Below are 18429 nucleotides of genomic sequence, written 5' to 3'. Positions count from 1 at the left end.
TCCCTGACTAGTTAACCCATATCTGCTTCCATGCTAATTATGGCCAGATTCTGATTCTCTTACTCACAGAGTAGTACCTTACTCTGGAAAGGGTTCAGCTCCTTGAGAAAGATATTACTCAGATTCTGATACCCTTAGTTTCTCTCTCTTTTTTTTTTCTTTGTAGATGAGTCAGGGGGCAACATCCCTTGCTTCAAATACCATTGTCAGCTGTGTCGTTTTTCTGTTGTAAATTCATGATGCCCATCACTTTCACGCTGCTGATGAAATTGACTAGCTGCTGGTACTAAGTGACCAGACATGCAGTTTTCTGTAATACTGCAGCAATGTGGGCAGTTTCTCACCTTCAGCTCAAGTACAGACTAATAAGATAAAAATCACCTTTAGAAAGCATTGCCCTCTGTGTCAAGCCTCATATCATCATTCCCTTGTAGAGAGAGTGAAACCCGTCCAAGTGAATTGATGGCTTTGGAAAGTTTTTACTTTATATCTTTTAAAAATCAAGGGTTTTTCAGACATTTCACACAGTCATTCTCTAGCTGTGCGGAAACCATATCGTGTGTCTGATACAGTTTCCCACAGTCTGGGCTTGCACTGTGGCCACAGGGAGGATGTTCCCAGCCCTGCAGGTTTGGAGGGTTCGGAAAGATTTTGTTTGTGACCTTCTCTCTTTGCTTTGAATTTGGTTCCACGTTTGAGTTTTTTTGAGCGCTTGTAGACTCAAATCTCTGATACAGCTTAGTAGAATGAGGACTACTAAGGGCTGGTCTGCAGTGGAGACATACATCAGCATCGCTCTGTCTCTCAGGTGTGTGGAAAATGGACAGGGCTCAGAGATGTCACTGAACAGTGCTACTGCCTCTTCGGGACGGGGGTTAATTACAGCGTTGGGACAGCCCCTCCCGTCACTACAGCGCCACTGCAGCTCTTTAAGTGTAGACGTACCCGAACCGCACTACTCTGTACAGCCAGAGCTGCATCCTAAATAGAGCGAGGAGACTTTTAGAATAGTGAGTGCAATCAGCATGCTCGGGGCTGTATTCATAGGGGGGAGGACCGTCTTCTGGTTGAAGCCCTGGACTGGGACTCAGGAGATCTCGATTTAATTCTTGGCTCTGCCACAGACTGCCAGGGTGACCTTGGGCAAGTTGCTTAATCTCTGTGCCTCAGTATCTTACCTGTAACATGGGGATGATATTATTTCCTTTGGCTCACCTCTTGGCCGTTTAAAGAGAGCTCTGTGGGATGGGTGGCTGCTTACTCTGTATGTACAGCACAGTGGGGCCATGATCTCCCTTAGGGTCCCTAAGCACTACCATAAACAACAGAAAGATGTGGCTCATCATGTTCTTCAGACACGGCTCCAAATGCTACAATACAATGAGGAGAATGATGCTAGCAAACAGCACTTCCCCAAGGGCTGGGGAGATTCTCGGTCCCTGGACGTTTTAAAATCCAGATTGAATGTTTTTCTAAGAGGTCTGCACTAGTCCCAACAGGAATTGCCCCGGGAAGTGCCCTGGCCTGTGGTGTGCAGGAGGTCAGACTAGGAGTGTGCATGGGACATTGGAGGTTGACTGGGAGCAGATGATGGGAGGGCTGCTCTTCGCCCAGGGAGTGGCAAGAATGGGCAAACTTCAGAGTCACCCCTCTTTGTGGTGGTGGTGATCCCCCGGGCGGCCGTGGCGCACTGTAATGTTAGTGCCTAGGCCTGGATCCTCCCCCTGTGTTTGCACAGCACGGGGTGGTCAGTAGTGTCCGGATGAACATCCGTCTGCACGGCAGCCTTCTGAGCTGAGCACGGGGTGAAGCTCGACGTGTGTGTGGAGCAGAGCACTCAGGAGTCTCTGTGTGGGGTGAGCATCGCCACTGAGCGGCTCCGTTCGGCGGGCGGGAGGGAGGGAGAGCTGCAGGGTGCTTGCAGCTGTCCCTGGGGCACAGAGCCTTTGTTAGAGGAGTGCTCTATACGCGTATACTGTGCGCGCACAGAAACTATGCTGAAAGGACCGGCATTACGGGGAAGCACTGAAAAGGAGGAAATACCAGAAATAAGCCTGCCTGTGCAACCTGAATTTGGCTGCCTTGTGCATACACATCATGATACAGACGTTAATTGCATGATCACATGCTATTTTCCCCACACAACCCTGCCTCATTTGGTGCTCGCTTTATGAGCAGCTACTCAATATTTTGTTTACTCCTTGTTCAATATGTAAGGCTGGGCCTTCTTTACCGCACACTAGTCAAACCCTGCTGTAAAGACAGAAGGATTAATTAACTCGTGGGCTATTCTGGGGCACCCATCAATGTAGTACCTGAATGCTTCACAAACACCCTCTTTTACAGATAGGGAACTGAGACCGAGATTAAGGTCAAAAGTATCCACTAATTTGGGTGCCCCAGGATACCTGGGATGTGTTTTTTTTCAGAGCACTTTCTATGTTCAAAGTTCAGTTCCCGTTGATTTCAGTTGCACCTGTGAGTGCGCAGCACTTTTGCAAATTAGAACTCAGGGTATCAAACGTGTGCACGGCAGATGCCTTCCCCTGACTGTTCCGCTACTGGCTTCTAAGTGTCTCCATGCGTTCAGCCCTGGCCTCAGTCGAGAAGATCTTGTGTTATCTGCTGCATCGTCCCCTTCAAAAGCATTTCCTGATGGAAGGTGCACGGAGTGGTGATTTGGAGCTATCTTTCTGCATGTCTTGCTTTTCCTGTATTGTGAGTGGCTGGTCATCCTGCCAAGCATATGCTGAGTATGAACTGAATTTTTATGGTGGTCAATTTGCCTGGCAAAGAGAAGTGACATCAGGATGGGGCAAAATGAAAGGGGAGAAAACAGGATAAGGAAATGTGTCTTCTACTCTTCTCATTATGTCACCCCCTGCCATTCGTTGCAAATGGAAACATCTGTCTTAAGGCTTGATTTTGACACTGAGTGGGAAGCCAGGGCTATATGCATTATTTGTGTGTTCTTTCTAGTTTTATAAGGTTCAAAACTTATGGAAAAGTAACACTAAAAATCCTCTTATGAGCTATCCATTGCAATCGATTAATTGCCCTAAGATTTCCTATCAGTTTACTCCAATTTCAGGAGCTCACTATGGTCAGTGTATGAAAGAATATTCAAGTAAACAAGTTATGCATGAAAATGGAAGGAAGGCTGTATAATTGATGCAGAACAAAGCTAATCTCTCTTCTTCCGAGCCCCTGTTCTAATAGCAAACAGTAATTTTATAGCATCTGAATAAAATACAGTAGCAGTCTGCCTGGAATGGTTTTTATCAGAGGGATGCCAGAGATATGGATGGAAAGCCCTTGAATCCACACCATCTTGCTTCTGAAAGAACAGCCTGATTTCTAGATCTCCATGAATCTCTCTAATGGCTTTGGACATTCAGAGTGAGAGTGATCTGAAAACAGATCACAAGCCATGCCTGCTCCCAAGAGCACTAATTGCGTCAGCTGCAATATGTTTGTATTTTAAAGGGATGTCTAAATACACACTTTTCTGATGTCTTAGAAGTGCTTTTTCTACCAGCGTATTTCCCCATAGTCCGTGTGAGAGTAACTCCTGCAGAAGGCCCTTTAAAAAGTATCATGTGGACATCTAACAAGGACTGAAAGAGCCCGAAGGCTTCTGAACAAGCAGATCCCGAGTAACGATAGCTGACTGGTTCTTTTAACCTGAAACTAAACTGAACTGTTCAGAGCATAAATAACTTTTCCTCGTCAGCCTTTGTACCTTCTCCTACTTGCACCGTGTCATTAACTTCTCCAAACCTCAGCTTTGACCCTTTTTCCTCTTTCCTCTGGTTTTCCTCTTGTGTCTGAATGAAAACCTGCTGCTGGACACTGGCGTTTGTTTGTTCTAACAGACAATGGAAAGGGAGCAAAGGGAGGCTGTTGTGATACCCTGAGCCGTTTAAAGCTGCTACCTTATTCGTACTCATGCTCCTGATAATAATCAGAATGCTTTCTATTGACACACCAGCTTTCTATCTCAGGCTCTGAAAGTACATTCATAATCTAACCCGCACAACTCCCGTATGAAAGAGCTAAGATGAGCTGTACCCATTCTGCACATGGGCAAACTTAGCTATGCACAGGGTGTGGCCAGATTCACTTAGGGAGCACTTGCAGCTCCCTTTGATTTCAACGGGCGCAGTGAATTCTCACCAACACTGAAAATCAGGCCCCAGGTCAGAGGGTCTGTGGCACAGAAGTCTTTGCTGCCTGAAGTTCTGACGTGCAGTAACTTGCTCTCATTGCTGGATGATGTTCTGAGTAAGTATGAGCACAGGAGAAGCCCCGCTCCTGAAGCTGTGCCAATGTCCATCCTTCCTTCCTTTTCACCTCCAGGGGGCACCATCAATTTGAAATCGTCATTCTTTTAAAGAACTGAAAGTCGTTACCCTCCCCTTCCCCCCCCCCCCCGGTCCCTGAACTCACCTGCCAGGAGAAACAGTGAACCTGACTTTACACACAGTGCTATCATATGCACAAGGGAACTGCAAAAACATAGTTTTTTTCAAATCTCTTCCCTTCTAAGTGGTCTTGGGTGTCACTTGCTACAATTGTAGATATATAGCAGGGGTAGGCAACCTATGGCACGCGTGCAGATTTTCAGTGGCACTCACACTGCCCCGGTCCTGGCCACCGGTCCGGGGGGCTCAGCATTTTAATTTAATTTTAAATGAAGCTTCTTAAACATTTAAAAAACCTTATTTACTTTACATACAACGATAGTTTAGTTCTATATTATAGACTTATAGAAAGAGACCTTCTAAAAACGTTCAAATCTATGACTGGCACGCGAAACCTTAAATTGGAGTGAATAAATGCAGACTCGGCACAGCACTTCTGAAAGGTTGCCGAGCTCTGATATAGAGTTTTCAGATTATTACACTGATTTGTGTTTCTATTTCTTGCTTTGCTTCCCACCACTGCAGCACTGTACTTTCTAACTGTCTCACAGGCTACTGTGGCTCAAATTCTGCACTCCTTATTAGGTCCTCGCTCATTGAAAAATCCCCTGGACTTCCCCTTCCCTACGGACCTGGGTCTGTATTTGTGATCAAACCAAACGTTACCATGCTGAAATGTGTGTTATTTTTCTTACCTGTGTAAGATGAATAAATAAGACTTCACTAAAAAGCCACATTGGGAAGAAAATCACTCCATTTAGAATAAGTACAGTGGGGAGCCAATGTAATGCAGTATTTTTATGCAGATCTCTTCCAGGCCTCTGCTTGACAGAAAAATATTGAAACACTTGCATTTTCCTTAGACTCGGATCTTCATTACTATTGGTAAAACAATTTTCCTATTGTCCTTCTGTCCAGCTAGAAGAGAGTTTATTCTCTGACTCAGCTGTGGTTAGTGGAAAAGGGAGGGTAAAGAAATGGCTCTTTTTCATTTCCTCTCCTGTAATGTACCCTGTGTTTACACATACTTAAAGCTAGGTGAGAGGTCACTGTGTCTGCAGCAAATATATAGGGAAGATTTCAATGCTGAGAAACTATTTAAAATGTGGATATGTCGATGGAAAAATGTTCTCGGGGACGTTGAAGTCATTTTATAGCTGTGCTCTGATTTATAGCACTTGTATTTTGGGCTTTCAAAAGTAATCCGTTTTAAAGACACATTTGATCTACTTTTCTTATTGCATTTCAAAAGGTCACTATACTTAAAATGAATAGAATTTAAACTCCAGAATACTTTATGGCATTACATCAATAGAGCCTCCAAAGTTCATTGGGTTTATATTGATCCCATTTTTTGTGCTGATTGCATTTAGAGCATTACAAATTTACATTAAAAAATCACTTTTTAATTAGCTTTCCACTTCCAACGTGACATTAAGAAGATAGTTGTTTTCTGACACTTCTGTAACTGCCATTGTATTTTCTCTGTATTGTGACCTCTTGTGGAAAGAGAGTTTAAACTAGGTGCTGAATCTTTCAGAATTCAGGATAGTCTTGAAGATGTTCTCTTGAGTAATTCTGATCTTTATATACAGTGGGACGCACGTAGGCTAAACTCCCACTGAAGGACCTCGATAGCAGTTCTGCAATAGTGCATACGTTGCACTTCTCAGTCACCTGTACAGCTGCACAGTGTAAAGGTGAAAAACAGAAGTATTTGGATTATATTTTACCCATTGAGAGCTCCATTGAAAACTGCATCTGATTGGGCTGTTACCATCTGTACTACTGCATGGTAAGAATGCGGCGTTCGGGTGGCAAACTAGTAATGATTAATAATGACCATTGACTTTTCATCCCCTCCCATATCGCCGTGCAGAACATTCATTCAGTTTAGAACCAGAGAACACACAACCCCAACAAGGTGTATTCTCTTTCTTCAGGCTGCATCTCTTAGAAACATGCTCAAGTAAACAATGTCAATTGCTGACAGATCTCATTACTAGACATAAGAAGCATCAGCAGTGCCAAAAGGCTTTGCATGTTTTTATCTCTGCGTTGATGTATTAGTGGCAGAGATAAGGCCGTGCCACATAGGACACCAGTTGCCTGTCCTCCTTTGGTATAACCTCTTCCTGCTCATGAGGGTCTCTTTGATGGGAAGGTGATGTGGGTGTGGAATTCTGGTGCATCGTTTGTAGATCCTTCTATTCAACTCCCTAGATAAGGAGATTCAGAGGCCAGCTCTCTGCTGTGCCCCAGCTTTGACCTTGAATTCCACCAAAGCTGTCAATTCCTTTCCAGTCCTAAGCCTTTGGACCACTTACATTCCAATCCCTGGGAAGTGCCCCGGGCCATAGTTTCTATCTAAACCATTCCAGGCTGCACAGGAGGCCTGGTGACTTTATGATGATTTTTGGCAGCCTCATTTCTTTCTACTGAAATAAAAATGTCACCTATACAAGGCCCAGCACACTCCCCGCAGCATTAAAAGGGCTCTGGTGTCCTTCAGGTGGATGAAAGGATCCCATTGTGGGCAGGTAGCTCATTGATGCATCTCTGTTCCTATTTTGGGGCTCATTCTGCCGGAGACCTGGCTTACTGGATGGAGAAACACCACACTGATCAGAGGAAGCCTGTAAGGCCGCTGCCTGATTGTCAGGACGTTCTCTTTCTTAGCATTGAAAAACTGAGCTGCTGTTTCCTTTGGATACAGAGTTAAAAAAAAAAAGAAGAATTTGATCTTAATGGTTCAGGATGAAGATGTGTATTAAAAATAATATAAAATAATATTATTATTCCTTCTGGGATGTAGTAATTCTTGTAGTTCAGAGCTAATTGAATAGATTTTATAGTACCTTCTTCATCCCAGGCTAGTTCTAGTTCTAGTGTCAGGGGTTTCTCTAATTCCTCGTGTGCCTTAAAACAAGTTCTGAAAACGGAGATTCTGCAAAGCGTATCTTTGGCTTCTGTGCACTGAATGTCTCACTTCAACCACCTCAGTACATTTTAGACATAAGAAAGCATGGCCTAGTCACTAGTTTACCCAAGCGCTGCTATTTTAGCATATTGATTTATGCTCACATTTTTCGACAGGTTTAGAGATCTCTAGTACTTCTGATTGCTCGGTTTTGCCCGTGTGGGATTTCCAGTGTTTAATTGCAATACTGCCGCTAATCAGCATTTAGCAGGGCACGTTCTAGACTGCCGGTGCTGAAGAGCTGAGCAGTAGGTTGCCAGCTCCTGAATTCTAATCAGAACCATTAGATTATTAATACAAACAAGAACGCTGCTTGCCAGCCTGCTGCATTTCTCTTTTCTCTACAGCAAATAGGAACGGAGAGTTCCTTTCTCCTAACTTCTTTGAAACAACATGGATATTCTTTTTAGATCTGATTGCTTGATGATACAATACAAACTATTTTATCAGGGAACCTGGCAGTTGGCTTTGGTGTTTTTGTTCATGATCTCCACTACATTATGTCTCCTAAGACATGGCAATAAAGGTTTCTGATAAATCTTCTTTGTCCAAGAGGAGGAAAGCATTTTACCAATTGGACATTTTCAGATATGAGCAAAGCCATCTGTTCTATTTAAAGCATGGCGGCATTTCATTCCTCATTGCGAGGAAAGGCGTGTGGCTGCCAGAGACAGAGCTCTTTACAGAGAGGTATAAAATATAATTGTAACCAAATTTTTGCAGTAATTTTTCTTCTTTGATGTTTCCAGGCATTATCCTAATTTAGCTTTTATTATGTAGTACAAGTACAGTAGCACATCATGTCTGTCTATCAGACAAAACTTGTCAAGGTACGTTACTTACCGAACTCTACTGACGTTTGTAAGACTGACAGCATAGAAGGGATGCAGTTGCTATTTTTTTCAGCTTATTTTTTGAATGTAGAGACACCGACTCCTGGTCATTTGAGAGAGGGGTAAGGGAGGAGGAAGGGTCCTGTCATTGTATCCTGCAAACACCATTGCTACATAATTTCATAGAATCCTAGAGGATTAGGGTTGGCAGAGACTTCAGGAAGTCATCTAGTCCTACCCCCTGCTCAAAGCAGGACCAATCCCCAACTAAATCATCCCAGCCAGGGCTTTGTCAAGCCTGACCTTAAAAACCTCTAAAGATGGAGATTCCACCACCTCCCTAGGTAACCCATTCCAGTTCTTCACCATCCTCCTAGTGAAATAGTTTCTCCTAATATCTAACCAAGACCTCCCACACTGCAACTTGAGACCATTGCTCCTTGTTCTGTCATCTGCCACCACTGAGAACAGCCGAGCTCCATCCTCTTTGGAACCCCACTTCAGGTAGTTGAAGGCTGCTATCAAATCCCCCCTCACTCTTCTGTTCTGCAGACTAAACAATCCCAGTTCCCTCAGCCTCTCCTCGTAAGTCATGTGCTCCAGCCCCCTAATCATTTTTGTTGCCCTCCACTGGACTCTCTCCAATTTGTCCACATCCTTTCTGTAGTGGGGAGACCAAAACTGGACGCAATACTCCAGATGTGGCCTCACCAATGTCGAATAGAGGGGAATAATCCCTTTCCTCGATCTGCTAGCAATGCTTCTACTAATGCAGCCCAATATGTGGTTGGCCTTCTTGGCAACAAGGGCACACTGCTGATTTATATCCAGCTTCTCGTCCGCTGTAATCTCCTGGTACTTTTCTGCAGAACTGCGCTTAGCCAGTTGGTCCCCAGCCTGTAGCAGTGCATGGGATTCTTCCGTCCTAAGTGCAGGACTCTGCACTTGTCCTTGTTGAACCTCATCAGATTTCTTTTGGCCCAATCCTCCAATATCTCTAGGTCATTCTAGATCCTATCCCTACCCTCCAGCGTCTCTACCTCTCCCCCAACCTTAGCGTCATCCGTGAACTTGCTGAGGGTGCAATCCATCCCATTATCAAGATTATTAATGAAGATGTTGAACAAAACGGATCCCTGGGGCACTCCGTTTGATACTGGCTGCCAGCGAGACATGGAGCCGTTGATCACTACCTGTTGAGCTTGATGATCTAGCCAGCTTTCTATCCACCTTACAGTCCATTCATCCAATCCATACTTGTTTAACTTGCTGGCAAGAATACTGTGGGAGACGGTATCAAAAGCTTTGCTAAAGTCAAGGAATAACACGTCCACTGCTTTCCCCTCATCCACAGAGCCAGTTATCTCATCATAGAAGGCAGTTAGGTTAGTCAGGCACGACTTGCCCTTGGTGAATCCATACTGACTGTTCCTGATCACCTTCCTCTCCTCCAAGTGCTTCACATGGATTCCTTCTTTTATATTTTGAACATTGCTGGTTTTGTTAGGCCAAGCTCTGCGGCTAGTCCTAGAAGTTCGTGCAGATCCAGACCATATTTACCCTCACACTGGATTCCTTGCAATGCAGTTGTAGAAAGCGGCCCTTGAGCCAACACCACTTGTAGGTGGAGTCCGTGTTCCAACATGTGCTGCATCATCTTGATCAGAACGGCCTGACCCTCCAGCAGCTGCAGGGGGAAGGCCACCCTGCATTGCTCAGGATTGGTCTACACGGTGCGTCAGTCTGCGCTAGCTGGGGTGTAAATTCTAATAGCACTAGTGTGCTGTGCACTAACAGGCCTGTGTGGACCTTGCCACCGGACACTAAAAGTACCCTAATGCGCCTTAATGTCGTGAAACGGGACTACATTAATGTCCACTGGGGAACTTTTAGTGCACGCCGGCTGGGTCCACATGGGCCAGCTAGGGAGCAACACGCTAGTGCAAGTGAGAACGCACACCCGAGCTGGTGTGGACTTTGGGAGGTCTAGACCAGCCCTGGGATTGCCCCACTGCAACACACCTGTAGTGCTCAGCATGTTGCCATTGTGGTTTTTGGTGAGTCTAGTTTCAGTAGCCTGCCCTACAAGAAATACACTATCCAGGTGTGTCCTATAAATCCTGGGAGAGAGCAGATGGTGCAACTGCGTACATCCACATTCTCTGGGCAAGATTTTCAGTAGAGATGGCCTCTCTTTCAGTGGCTAAAGTAGAGCTTATGAGGCACATGAGGCCTTGTATAGGCCCTCTTTGCTGGGGGAATTTCTGTGCATGTCTGGCATGCATTTCTTAAACCTCTGTAAATGTGCTAACATCCAGATTTGGCCTTAGACATAGTCCTCAGTGAAGACTCTTGCCAGATTTCAGTTTGCAATGTGAAAAACTGTGTAGCAGCAATTTTAATAAGAAATGTCTAAGCAAAGTGTGTGTGTGTGTACACTACTACAAAAATATATAGATAAAAAGAAAATGAAAGTTGCACTGTCAAGCACTTAGAAGTTAGGAAATGCCAGAATTAAGTTTGCTTATGCAACCTGAATTCAGCCCCCTTCAGTATAGGGAAGATGATCTATCCGGGATGGGAATAGGACTCGGTGATGTCTTTCAGAATAGTATTACCTGAAGGCCTTGCAGTTCAACACCGCCCTTGCTTCTGTGGGGAACATCAGCTGACCCACTAACTCGGTGGCACAATATTTCATGTGCTTTCATCTGACGGGAAGAACTGACAGCTCGTTAGCTGAAACACTCCTGCTCTGCGTTTGTTTACCAGTTCACTAGCACATGGTTCACTGCAGCTCTATTAAAAAGGACATCTTGGAATGGAATGTGTTGCCTACTTATGCACCCAATCGCAGTGTGTTTTTTCCCAAGTGAAGTCTGCAACACCACAGTAAGGACAAGCATCTTCACACACAACTCTGCTCATCCTTGCTGACATAAAATAAATGTCTTTGCATACTGGCTGCAATTTAGGAAACCGTTCATTTGCCACAAGCTCTTTGCACTTGTAAATTACAATGTGGTGTGTAGCTTGCGCTTTCTAGGAAGTATAATTGTTTCAAACCCTTGATTTGAATCCTTTTCCTGGTAGTAAAGGTGAGTTATTTATCTGGTAAGTTAGCATTGTTTGTTAAAGCAATTTAATATAGTTGAAAGCCTAAAGCTAGCTGCATCTGAAGAAGTGAGGTTTCTTACCCACGAAAGCTTATGCTCCCAATACTTCTGTTAGTCTCAAAGGTGCCACAGGACCCTCTGTTGCTTTTTACAGATCCAGACTAACACGGCTACCCCTCTGATACTTAAAGCTAGCTGGTTTGTCTAGGGCTACCATATGTCCAGATTTCCCCAGACATGTCTGGCTTTTCGGTCTATAAATAGCTGTCCGGGGCGGGATTTTTAAAAATCTAAAAATGTCTGGGATTTCCCCCCGGTCGGCTATTTATAGACAGAAAAGCGGCGGCCAAGCGCCGCTGGGCAGCCAAAGCCCCTTCCCGGCTCCCCCCATCCCCTGCAGCCTTACCACGCTGTCCGGCCCTGCAGCTGTCTTCCCCTCCCTGAACGCTCCGCCCCCTGCTCCTCCCCCTCCCCTGCTTCCCGCGAATCAGATCTTCGCGGGAAGTCTGAAAGGAAGCAGGGCAGGCGGGAGGCAGCAGCAGGTAAACTGTGGCGGGGGGAGGGCTCCGAGGAGGCGCGGCCCTGGCCAAGCGGCTCCCTCTGGCCCGGGCTGAGCAGCACCCAGCACCCCCAACAGCTCCGGCCCGGCTCGGGCCCCAGCAGCACCAGTCCTGGTTCTGCCGAGTGCGCCGGCCGAGCACCTCCGGCCTGGCCCCAAGTCCCGCAGCCCCGGCCGGAGCTCCGGCCAGAGCGCAGGCTGATTCCTGGGCTCTTTAAAGCCGGCCCTGGTCAGGGAACAGGGAGTGGGGGTTGGATGGGTCGGGAGTTCGGGGAGGGGGGGGCTGTCAGGGGGGCAGGGGTGTGGAGAGGGGTTGGGACAGTCAGGGACAGGGAGCGGGGGGTTAGATGGTTCTGGGGGGGGTTGTCGGGGGCAGGGGTGTGGAGAGGGGTCGAGGCAGTCAGGGAGCAGAGGGGGTTGGATGGGTCGGGAGGTTTCTGGGGTCCTGTCGGGGGCGGGGAGCAGTTGGATAGGGCATGGGAGTCCCGGGGGTCTGTCTGGGGGCGGGGGTGTGAATATGGAGTGGGGGTGTGGATAAGGGTCGGGGCAGTCAGGGGACAGGTAGGGTCGTAGGGGGGCAGTGAGGGTGGGGGGTTCTCAGGAGGGGGCAGTCAGGGGACAAGGAGCGGGCGGGTTGGGGATTCTGAAGGGGGCAATCGGGGTGGGAAGTGGGAGGGAGTGGATGGGGGCGGGGCTAAGGCGGGGATCCTCCCCCGTGTCCTCTTTTTTGCTTGTGGAAATATGGTAACCCTAGGTTTGTCTTTCTAGAGATCTTATTGTTTATATGCATTTATTCAACTCTCTTGAAGATTAAAGATGAAAAATTAGGGCTACATTGTATCAGAATTGAATTTCAGGCTCCCTTTACATCCAGTGATTCAACTCGGCCTCCCAGGTATAACGGAGAAAAGCAAGGCAAAATAAATAACAAATAGCCAGAAATCACATTAGACATGTACATTTGTGACTTCTGTGACACCATTACTTGGGTAAATCCTTACTGGACAATTTGACCTAAACTATAGAAACATTCTCGGAGTAGTTTTAATGAAGAATGGCTAGGGGAAGACTGATTAAAAAGAATAGTCAAGAGGATCGAGCTCCATGAATGTTATAACGACTCACTAGCTATGTATTCTGGAACATGTATGCACTCCCATACTACCTTGAATTTTTGCTACCACTTCAAGAGAAGTTGAATTACAATTCATTGTGGGTTTGTCATCAAATTGCCAGAAGTCCATCTGTGAACCTGTTTTCTTCAATTGGCCGCGTAGGACTGGGTTGCTTTCCATTCCAAGGATTGTTTTCACAGGTATGTTGTCAGTATGTGAGTGACTTGTGATGTCGTTCATGAATGAGTGAGAAGGGAAGATTTTTTCTAAGCCACCAAAACCACCAACTTTTTGTGACTCATGTCATTTGTGATTGACAGGATCAAATAGCCAGGTTGAGCAAGTTGCCATCCGGTGAGGATCTCAGTCAGAGGAACTACGCTATTGTTTTGGTTTTAGATTTTGTTTTTACTTCATTCAATAGTGACTTACGGAAGGTCACTTCAGGATGCTTCAGCTGGAGCAACTCTCCAGGGTGTCTTACTGCCCTGAGCCAGCACTACGCGATGAGTAAAGGGTTGGGTCCATGCCATTACAAAGGCATTCTATGAGATCTACTGATACAAAGTGTTACATACGAGCTAGGTGGTATTACTCAGCCACCTGAAGCAATAGGTAGAAATACCCTAGAGCCACATCCTAATTATCTTGATAACTCTCCTAATTTAATCATTTAAATAACAGTGGTATAGGTGTCTCCCTATTCTGCATTTCAGTGTATATAAAGGTTTCCAATAGTTATGGAGTCAGGGCAGAATGCTCGCTCAGTAACCGCTAAACTGAGATATGGAACTAATTAAAGATCAAATATTTTCCCCCTACAAGAAACTGTTTTGATAAGAAGGGCCCAGGATATAATCCTATACATATAAATGTGAATTGTTTTCTGGCTTTAGGAGAAAAGGACTATAAAAAAAATCCTCGATTGTAGATAAAGTTAATTGTGAAGTTGGGGTCTGGAAACAGTTGTCCTGGGAAAGTCGATGTCAGAATGTGAGAGAGGTGATATGGGGAAGGACAGGAAGCCTCTGCAACATGGTTGGTTATCTGCATTTCAGTAGTACTCAAACACTCCAATGAAGATCAGCACCCCACTTATGCAGGGTGCTCATAACGACATGGGGAGACATAAGCCCAGATTCTCCAACATGCTATAGACCAGCACAGATGGGGATTAAACCCAGTGGACTACGGCAGCTGGTGTGGGAAATCCCTGGATGGCACGTGCCAAACCCTGGCCCTGGTGACGGGGATGTGGCTGGGAAGAGGAGGGTCCTGACTTGGCTGAAGTGTCCCAGCTACTGACAGATTCTGGGGGCTCCGAGGCTGTTCCAAACCTACCCCAGGGACTGGCCTGTCCTAGATCTGACCCCAGGATTCTGGAGTCACAAGCGGTTTCCCTTCTCCCCAGTTGGGCCCAGCACTTATCAGTTGCAGCTGCAAACCTGGCGTCCAGTCCCCCCCCCGCACTGCTTGTCGCAGTCAAATGACAGACAAGCTGCAACAAGCAAGTTTGGGAAACGATTAGTGTAACGGGGATGGGCAGAGAGGGACAAGGGCGCTTGCAATTAGACATTGATATAGATACCAGGGGCACAACTTGATGCTTCCACCTCATTGAAGAGTCTTGTTTTTCACATCACTAAATATCAGCTGTCACCAGTGGCCTTGCAACCCAGACTTAGTAGCTGGCCCGTTGCTTTGAGGCCTTGCTTCAGAAGCAGGCCCCGAGGAAGGGCTAGTTGGGGGCAGGTGTTCTCCATGGGGAAGCTCTGCAGGCGGCTGTTCTGAGCAGTAATTGCGTTACCCAAAAGGTGCCGTGCGGTTCCATTCTGAGCCCGGCCATGCTTGTGCTCTCGGTGTGTGAAGTGTGTGCTTGGTATCAGGCTGCAATTAGTAGATTTAAACATCTGGCTTGCTGGAGTCTTGTCGACTGCGTGAGGTGCTGATCGTTCTGCGGACATGTCCCATTCCTAGGAGAATGGGTTGTAAAATCCTTCCCCAGCCTGGGTGTCCAGCCCTCCCCAGGTTGCACTGAAGAGCCCTGTCCTGGCAGCCTTCTCCCCACGACTTGCAGAGTCCATCTCTGCCACCACTGAAACCATCCGCCAGGGACCGCTCGAGCAGGGACAGTGCAGGGCTGCACCCAGTTGCTGGGGCTTGTGTGCATAGGCGGGGGGATGGTAGCTTATTTCCTGTGTCAATGATTGAGAGGAGAGGTGAGAAAAGTGCCCTTCAGCTTGTCAGAAATCCCACCGGGGCCCCAGCCCCTTCCCCCCTGGACGGGTGCTGCTCCCCAAGTCTGTCCAGCAGCATGGAGCTACCTACTGGTTGTCCCAGAGCAATGACTCCTCCCTGCCCGTGTCTTCCTCCTCCTATCTCCAACCTCCTTTTATTCCCTTCTTTTCCAAGAGTTCCTGCATAGCCTTTGCACCAAATCCCTCCCTTGGCTGCCCTGGCTCCCCTCCGTCGTCTGGTGACCCTGATCCCCTCTACCCTACAGCATCTCTCTGTGGTTCCCTGAGGCCTGCCCCAGCGCTTCTCTCTGTCTCCCCTCAGTGGCACTCTTGGGGGGAGGGGGGTTGAGAGTGGGACCCGCTGCTGCTGAGCTGTGTGCAATGATGGAGGTGGTGCCCCAGGTCCCTCTGTTCGCTGTGCACGGATCACCCCTGCAGAGAGTCCTGCAGGCCTCGTTTGCCCTGCAGAGCCAGCCAGCTACACATCGGGGAGGAGATGCTGAGGCATGCTGGGCGTGTGGCTTCCTGCCAGACAGGGGCTCTTGACACGGGCCTGTTCTGCTAGTGTCTAATCCGCCCTGGGAGGAGTCTGCCCTTCTGGTACAATGAGAGTTTTATTGCTCCAAAGGTAGCAGCCGGCAGCGGCCGATAACAGGAGCACTGTTGGTCTGTTTTCTTGGCGCAGTGTTCTGAGTGCTTTGTACGGTGGAGCTGGTTCATGGCCGGCTGAGGGCTTGTCATTTATCTGTCAGACACAACCTGCAGCCTGCTCTCGCTGCTGGGTGCAATGGTGACGAATTCATTGCAACACCCTAACACTTGCTCTCTTCTGCTTCGGCGATGAGTCCTCCCTTCACCCAGCAACAGGAGACCTGACCCTGTGCAAACATTCACTTCCCAGCTCTTGGCCTGGTCCTGGGAGGGGCTGAGCCCCCGCAGCCTGTTGATTTCAGTGGGCGATGAAAGCCCTGGGCACCACACTGAGAGCAGGTCCTCTGGGACTCTTCCCCTGCTTGCTGGGCGACATTGGGCACGTCCCTTTCCCTTATTGGTCCTTCGTTTCCTTGTATGTAAAATCTGTATAAATAATACAGGCCAAGGCAGAAGGAGCTCCGTTACTGGCCTTTGCCCTGTGGTGGGGTAACATTTTCAACAATACCTAAGTGAATTAGGAGGCCAAGTCTCACTGAAAGTCAGTTTGGGGAGGGGGGGGGGCAGAGAGATGATTTTATAACTGTTCGCGGGAGCACAAACACTGAAGTGACTGAATCACCAGCCTTGCAACATTCTGGTTTTCCTCCCTCTATTTTTAGATATTTCTGATGTACTTTAAAGGTGAGATATGCAAACAGGAAAGGAAAAGGGCAGAATTCTAAGGGATACTGCCAAGGATTTGAATAAGTTGTAGGTGGGGCTCTAAAGCGATTTCAACACTGCACTTAAAAGGCTTCCTTTGCGAGTGAGAGTGGATAGTTAGTTGTATGTTGTAGAGGAAGTGCTGCGAGCTTGTTTTAGGCTGTGAAAGGTTACTCTTGTGTAGATTATTTTCAGGCACTATGATTTATAAGGAATGTATTTTTGTGATCATTTTACTCATGGTATGTTTTTGCATCGCTCTACAGTAGTGAATGGTCTGTCAACCATAAACATGAGCTGGGCTAATACTTGGAACATATATTGTGTGTATGCATGTGGATATTTATGCACACACAAAAAATTGGCATTAGTTGAAGATTTGGATTGATTTAGCTAATTTATAGGAGTGCAAAAAATTGGAAGATTTTAAACCTTCAAATTCTTGTCTTTTCTATCCAAGTATCGGTAGTCAATCTCTAATGTGCATTTGGCACTTGTGGTATTTAAAAAAAAAAAAAAATCTTGTGCCCTCTGAAATCACATAACATATAAAAGGGGTGAGTCAAGTCCCCAGAGAATGTAAAGTACGTAAGGGATTTGTCATGAATTGCATAAAATGAAGGTTCTCCCCAGTTAGAAATCTCCTGGGGAGAGAGGAGGGTGGGCATGGAAGGGAACACAGGTGAGGTTATAATCATTTTTCACAATGTTCATTTAATTTGGTGATGGTTCCTCTCAGGACGACACAATGGTAAGATATGAAATTAATGATCCATAAAATCAACAGAAACCAGATAGATTGAAAAATTACCCTATCAAAATTAATATTAAAACAAATTTACTCGAGCTCTGCCTCTTAGAGAGTGGGGGTGAAATCAAGCCCTCCTGTTAGAACACCCCTTAACTTTGGAAAAGTTCTGATCTAGACTAGAACCTTAACCTTCAAATCAGACTCATTTCTGCTTTCGTAATCTAGATTGAAATAGCTTTCATTTCTATTTGTGTGGCATTTTTTAAAAGTACACCTATCACTCATGAGTCTCACTATGTAAAAATACGTATACTTCATACTTGATCTTTTCCTTGGATGTGTTGAGAGTCACAGCTGCTCACTTTAGTGACAAAAATACATTTCTGCTGCTTTTTACTTCAGTTATCCTTGGAAAGCCGATGCAACTAACTCTTCGATACAGAGTTAACTCAAGTCATAACCTGTGTTGCCCCTAACTCAAATCCTTTCCACACACACACACACAAACCCTTAACTCAAGCCTGGTGTTTTCAGCTTGAATTGGCTGGCCTGTCACAGCTTGATTTAGCACAATTTGTTGCCTGCTAAAACAGCCACTCAGTGTTGATCAAGTATTATAACACAATGTTCCTGTTCTCACTTGAAAATTCCTCTGACGTTCGCCTGTCTTGAGTGTAGACAGACCTGAACATACTGAGTTGGGTTCTATTTCTCCTTGTGCATCATGAACAGACCTGATTGCTATGTTCCACACTGAAAGCAATGGCACTGTACAGGTGTCATTAAGAGGTTAATTTTGCCTGCAAAACCTGTGTTACCGATGGTGATTGGGACAGATATAGCCATTTCCTGCAGTATCCTTGAAAGACCTTATGGAATTAAGTTTGTATATTACTATTGGCCGGGATTCTGTGTAACTTCTTTAGAGGGGAGATGTTATTGCAACCCCATGCAGTATCTTTGGGATCCATGGTTTTACATACATGTGTTGTGTCTGATTGTGTTCTACTACGGGCGGGGAAGGCTACCACAGCTCCTACAGGAACTAAAAACAGTGG

The 18429-nt window shown here is 46.3% G+C and overlaps 1 protein-coding gene across 2 annotated transcripts in view; it reads left to right on the top strand.

Moving 5' to 3' along the window:
* Positions 1-18429, top strand: part of HTR2C (5-hydroxytryptamine receptor 2C) — a 574451-nt gene that overhangs the window by 116586 nt on the left and 439436 nt on the right. The gene's annotated exons all lie outside the window — the stretch shown is intronic.

This window comes from Chrysemys picta, chromosome 9 (genome assembly GCF_011386835.1).
Source record: "Chrysemys picta bellii isolate R12L10 chromosome 9, ASM1138683v2, whole genome shotgun sequence".
In the NCBI taxonomy this organism is placed as follows: Eukaryota; Metazoa; Chordata; order Testudines; family Emydidae; genus Chrysemys; species Chrysemys picta.
The sequence above is the reverse complement of the archived record's forward strand: the minus strand, read 5'-3'. Positions and strand labels throughout refer to the sequence as shown.